Source organism: Octopus bimaculoides, chromosome 14, assembly GCF_001194135.2.
Source record: "Octopus bimaculoides isolate UCB-OBI-ISO-001 chromosome 14, ASM119413v2, whole genome shotgun sequence".
NCBI lineage: Eukaryota > Metazoa > Mollusca > Cephalopoda > Octopoda > Octopodidae > Octopus > Octopus bimaculoides.
In genome coordinates, this window is record NC_068994.1 from 44,518,546 (window position 1) to 44,524,556 (window position 6,011).

The window sequence follows — 6,011 nt, forward strand, 5'->3', positions numbered from 1 at the left end:
TATATATATATATATATATATATATTCATGTATTTTTTACCAGGCATGAATTTGCATCTTTCCAGTTTTCCTTTTTGGTCTTACTGATATGTGTATAATCATTCTTGTACCTCTCTTATGATTCTTTCTGTTTGTCTTCAGCTGTATGACAGCATCCTACATTTTATTTTAAAAGTGGGTCTGTTTAGAAACCCAGATTTGTGTCTGGAGCAAAATACACAACTTTACTTTAATAGGTATAACAAATATTTATTTTTGTGTATTTTTTCCATCTTACCATATTTATATTTCAATGTATTTATTATCTCTCTAAACATGAATTCATTTACGTATTTGTTTAGGCTTCTGCTAAAAAGCTTTACACGAAAAAAAATATTTTGTTATAGTTACGAAATATTTATTTGTATGGTGTGTGTGTGTGCAAGCATGGTTGTGTGATTAGGGAGTTTGCTTCACAACAGCAAGTCCTAGGTTTCACAAAAGCAAGTAGTACGGTTTAGGGTTCAGTCCCACTCAGTGGGACCTAGGACAAGTGCCTTTTAATGTAATTCAGGACCAACCAATGCCATGTGAGTAAATTTGGAGGAAAATGTATGGAAACCTGTTATATATAGTAATTTCAAATGTTTGCACAAGGCCAGCAATTTCAGGAGAGGGAGTTAGTTGATTACATCAACCCCAATGCTCAACAGGTACTTATTTTATCAATCTCAATTGGATGAAAGGCAAAGTCAACCAGGGTAGAATTTGAACTCAGAACATCAAGACAGACAAAATACTGCAAAGCATTTAGCCTAGCATGCTAACAATTCCACCAGCTCACTGCCCTCCATGTTGTATATATCATTATATGTGTGCGTTTGTGCGCGCGCGTGTGTGTGTGTGTGTGTTTTCTCTCTTCTTTCCAATTATAACCAGGTGGAATGCACTCCTCAATGTGAAAAGCACTCTACAAAAACTGGATGGCATTAGGAAGGGCACCCTGTCATGCTATGTATGTATGTATGTATGTATGTGTTTATACATGTAAATAAACACATCCATGTGTGAGTGTGGGTGTGTGTATATATATATATATATATGTTTGTGTGTGTGTGTGTGTGTGTGTGTGTTGAAAGCTTATCACAAGCCCCACATGTCAAACTCCATTCATATGGTAATATGGCATTGGTCAATCCAACTCTATAGTAGAAGACACATACCTAAAATTCTGCATTGTAGTATTGAACCCAGAACCATAGGGCTATGAAACAAACTTCTAAATTGTACAGCCATATCTACATGACACATATATCATCATCATCATCAACATCATTCTATTTTTGCTTTTCCATGCTTGCATTAATTGTCTAGCATAATGTCTCACTACTTGGTGCAACCCTTCATCATCTTTTTTGTGAGGTTCAGCCTCCTGAGATCACTTTTAATCAATTCTTGATATTTCTGCTTTTGCCTTTCACAAATGCAACATGTGTTCCTTCTATTTGGACTGTTTGCCACTTTTTTCCCCACCTGCCACTCTCCATTCTCATTACATGTCCATACCTGCTCATTCTTCTGTCTTACACACATCATCTTATACCCACTTACCGTAAATCCTCGAGTATAGTCCGCCCTTGAGAATAATACGCAGAGGATTTTTAGGGGGCTGTACCTCTGAAAAACCTAAACCTTGTGCATAATACGCACCCCTTCTCTAACTTGAGTCAAGGAGGTCTACATAACATCCTTGGTTTGTAAATGTATATACGATAACGTCCTTTATTATTATTGTATATATAACATAATGCAAACATGTAGCCTTTTTGTGCACTTTGTTTGCAGAAAATAAAGAAATAACAGTAATAATGTTGGTGAAAAATAAATATTAAGTAAATTGCCTTTGCATATTTATCACTTAGAAAATTTTGCTTAGAAGATATTTTTCATTTTTAACCTCGTATATAGTACGCACTAGAAATTTTAACCTTTAAATTTTGGGAAAAAAGTGCGGATTATACTCGAGGATTTACGGTATATGCACTCTGTTATCCATATGCATTCACATCACAATCCAGATGAATATACTTACCTTATTTCTTTTTCACCAATTTTTCCTCTCGGCTCATTTGTATTCCATTGTTCACTCATACTAACAATTCACATCCAGCAAAGCAATCCCACTTCCTTGATTTCCAGCCTTTTCATATCCTCTGCATTCAATACCCATATTTTCTACTATGCAACCGTGCAATTCATCCACAGGCATCATACAATCTACCCTTCGCTTGGAGGCAATCTCTTGGTTGCTCACAGAAATAATAGTTCCCTAAACGTTTTCCATTTTGTTCTTACTCTAACTACTCTGCTTTCAGAACAACTTTCTCCACTGATAATTAGGCCACCTAGATAACACGTTATCTTCGAGGGAGCCCCACCAAGCATTTAAAAGAATTTATATCATCGGTGCTCTTACTGCTAACTACTTGTGTATATCTGCTACATCTAAAAATCAGTTTTCACGGTCAGCCAAGTTGTGATCTTACTGCACCTCATTTGACCCATATTTTGTACACTATAAAGAATTTCTAGTCACTCCTTGCCCACATAACAAAAATTGCCACTACCCAGATGACACTGGAGTTTTAACTTCTCACCTGCTAACTAAAACAGTGGTCTTTGCTAGGTTTGCATTGAGGCCTCTTAATTCCAGGCCTCTTAATGCCAGGCCTCACTGCCACATTTAGAACTTCTTCTCAAATTCTTTGTGGCATATTAAAGTTACCACAGACAGCTGGTCTTAAACTCCTCTGTTTGGCCTGGAGAACAATAATAAACTGGAAGAGACTAAGAAATGAGTCCTGATGGATGTCTATATACATAATTGTAAATTCCTTGCTGGAATCAATTCTAATCCTCTTTGATTACAGCATCTCTGATTATGGCAATCTTTGATTACAGCATCTCTGTACATGGCTTGCACTTCCATTTTTCTGACCTCTTGTCTCTTGAAACTCATTGGTCAAATGTATCCTCTGCCCAGGCCCACCCAATTCACTCATCTTTCCTCTTCCTATCACTCATATTGTGTCTTCCTCCAACCACCACCCAATCCTACACTGATCATTAATCCTAATCCTTTCTCCTCAGGATGATATCCCCGAAGAATTTTTTTCCACCACTTTCTCATTTTTATTTTTTTATTCTTTTTGTCTTGCATGTTATTTTCTTTACCTTTTTCTTTTTATTAATTTCTGTTGTTCAAGAAAAACATCAGCTACTTCAATCTTACCAGCCTTAGAAGGGCAGTGAAGGCCATCAACATAACCCATTCCTACAGACTAAACAATTAAAAGAAAAAAGGGGACTGAGTTTGCATCATAGAAATTTATTCATTCAACTACTTCTATTTCAGTCAAGAATATGTGAGTCTAGCTGAGGATATCTCTAGATACTCTGGTTTTCTGCCCTTTCAAAGGATGGGAGATAACTGTGTGTCATACTGTGTGTCTATTTAAGTATCTTCAGGTCATCCATACCTTGTATGGGAACTGTATGGAAGCCTGTCTTGTGGATTGCAACTGTAATTCAAATATCCAGCTTTATTTTGTTATGTCAAGGTCATTCTGCTTGAGAATTATATTCAGGGAAAACCTTAACATACCTTTAGAATTAGATTAAGGAAATATTCAGCCAAGCATCTTACATGCTAAAACAATGACTCTAAAAGTATAGTTAATTGGAAAAACAACTATACAATCACAATTGGAAATGTGTGTGTGTGTGTGTGTGTGTGTGTGTGTGTGTGTGTGTGTTTTCTCTCTGATTTCCAATTATAACCAGGAGGAATGCACTGCTCAATGTGGAAAGCACTCTGCAAAAATTGGATGGCATTAGGAAGGGCATCCTGTCATAGAAACCATGCGAAAAGGGACGGTAGAGCTTGGCGCAATGCTCTGGCTTACCAGCTTCGGTCAACCCATCCAACCCATGCCAGCATGGAAAACAGACGTTAAATAGTGATGATGATGAGGAGGAGGATGATGATAATGACGGTGATGATGATGACATGTAAGTGTGTGCATGTATGCATGTGTGTATGTGTGCATGTGTGTATGTGTTGTATATATAAATGTTCCTCTAGTACCTCAGGAATGCATCTTTATGCAGAATCTACCAAAGAGCTCTTCTTATTACATCGTGTAGACTAAATCGACAAAAAAAACAAAAACTAAACAAAATTTGAAGCATTTATTTCAAAGCAGGTACCTAGAATCATATTTAATTCAATTACTCTACATAACATTATATCAATTTACAACCAAATACACACGTGCACAAGTGCACACAGAAACACACACACACACACACACACACATGCGCGCGCATACATTTATGAATACTGATGTAATAGTGTGAAACATTATAGCAAGTTGCATCTCTTCATGTCAAAAAGTCTAACTTGTCAAAAGTCTAACATTTAACACCCAGAGGCTGATGAAATAACTACCAGAATAAGTTATGAAGTAAATACAAATAACAAAAATCTTTGAAAACAGTGCCCCAGCATGGCCACAGTTCAACGACTAAAACCAATAAAGACATAATAGAATTTTGAGAATTGGATTAGTGATAAAATCCTTGAAGGCAGTACTCCAGCATGGTCGCTGTCCAATGATTAAAACCAGTACAAGAAAAACAGGGTCTGAGAAATAGGCTAGTGATAAATCTCTTGAAGGTGGTGCCCCAGCATGGCCACTGCCCAATGACTAAAACCAACAAAGGGATAATAGAATCTTAGGAATGGATTAGCAGCAATTTATATATTTATTCAAATATTTCTTTGTCAGGATTTACCTGTCTCTGGAAATACTACTCAGATTTCTTTATCTCTGACTATACGTAGAAATTCTATCAAAGAATCACCGTCTATTTGGAATGCCTGAGTAGATTATGGTTACATGTTGTTCTTCCTCGAGATACATACTTCCTCCAGGTTTCATTCTTGGGTATGTTGAATGTGTAGTATTGAATACATCATGTGGTATCTCATATTTCTAACAAAAGAGGTTTTTTCCTGTTAAAGCAATGCCAATTGTTTGTGGGTTAAAAGCTAGATCACCTAAAACAGCAATTTTGCTTCTTTGTGTCTTGCTACAAGAGTTCTAGTTGCTAGCAACAGATTTCATACAGTTGGATACACTTTTACACTTTTACTTGTTTCAGTCATTTTGACTGTGGCCATGCTGGAGCACCGCCTTTTACTCAAAGAAATTGACCCCTGGACTTATTCTTTGTAAGCCTGTTACTTATTCTATCGGTCTCTTTTGCCGAACCACTAGGTTACCGGGATGTAAACACACCAACTTCAGTTGTCAAGTAATGGTGGAGAGACAAACACAGACACAGACACACAAATATACATATATTTAAATACAACAGGATTCTTTCAGTTTCTATCTACCAAATTCACTCATAAGGCTTTGGTTGGCCTGAGGCTATTGTAGATGACACCTACTGAAGGTGCATGCAGTGGAACTGAACCTAGAACCATGTGGTTGAGAAACAAGCTTCTTACCACACAGCCATGCCTGCGTCTATGATAATTGATCTTATCTTTTACTTGTTTCAGTCATTAGATTATGGCCATGCTAGGGCACAGCCTTAAAGGATATCTTGTCGAATGAATTGACCCTAGTATTTATTTTCTTCTTAAGCCTGATAGTTATTCTATGAATCTCTCCTGCCGAATTGCTAAGTTACACAGATGTAAACACATCAACAATAACACCAGTTGTGTAGAGGCGATGGGGAACAAATACAGACACATAATTACAAACATACACACATACGATGGGCTTCTTTCAGTTTCCATCTACCAAGTCCACTTCAAATGACTGAAACAAGTAAAAGAACAAAAGAATAAAGATAAACGGGGATGTGTGTGTGTGAGAGAGAGGGAGAGGGAGAGGAGAGAGAGAGGGAGAGAGAGAGCAAGAGAGAGAGAGCAAGAGAGAGAGAGCAAGAGAGAG

At 37.1% G+C, this 6,011-nt stretch overlaps 1 protein-coding gene across 5 annotated transcripts in view; it reads right to left on the minus strand.

Moving 5' to 3' along the window:
* Positions 1-6,011, minus strand: part of LOC106872896 (protocadherin beta-4) — a 99,445-nt gene that overhangs the window by 51,038 nt on the left and 42,396 nt on the right. Inside the window, exon 1 of one of the 5 annotated variants that reach the window (XM_014920065.2) lies at positions 2,072-2,352. The exons of the other annotated variants lie outside the window; for them this stretch is intronic. The gene's annotated coding sequence lies outside the window, so the exon portion shown is untranslated. Of the gene's footprint in view, positions 1-2,071; positions 2,353-6,011 lie in introns of those variants that run through there. 5 annotated transcript variants of the gene reach the window in all.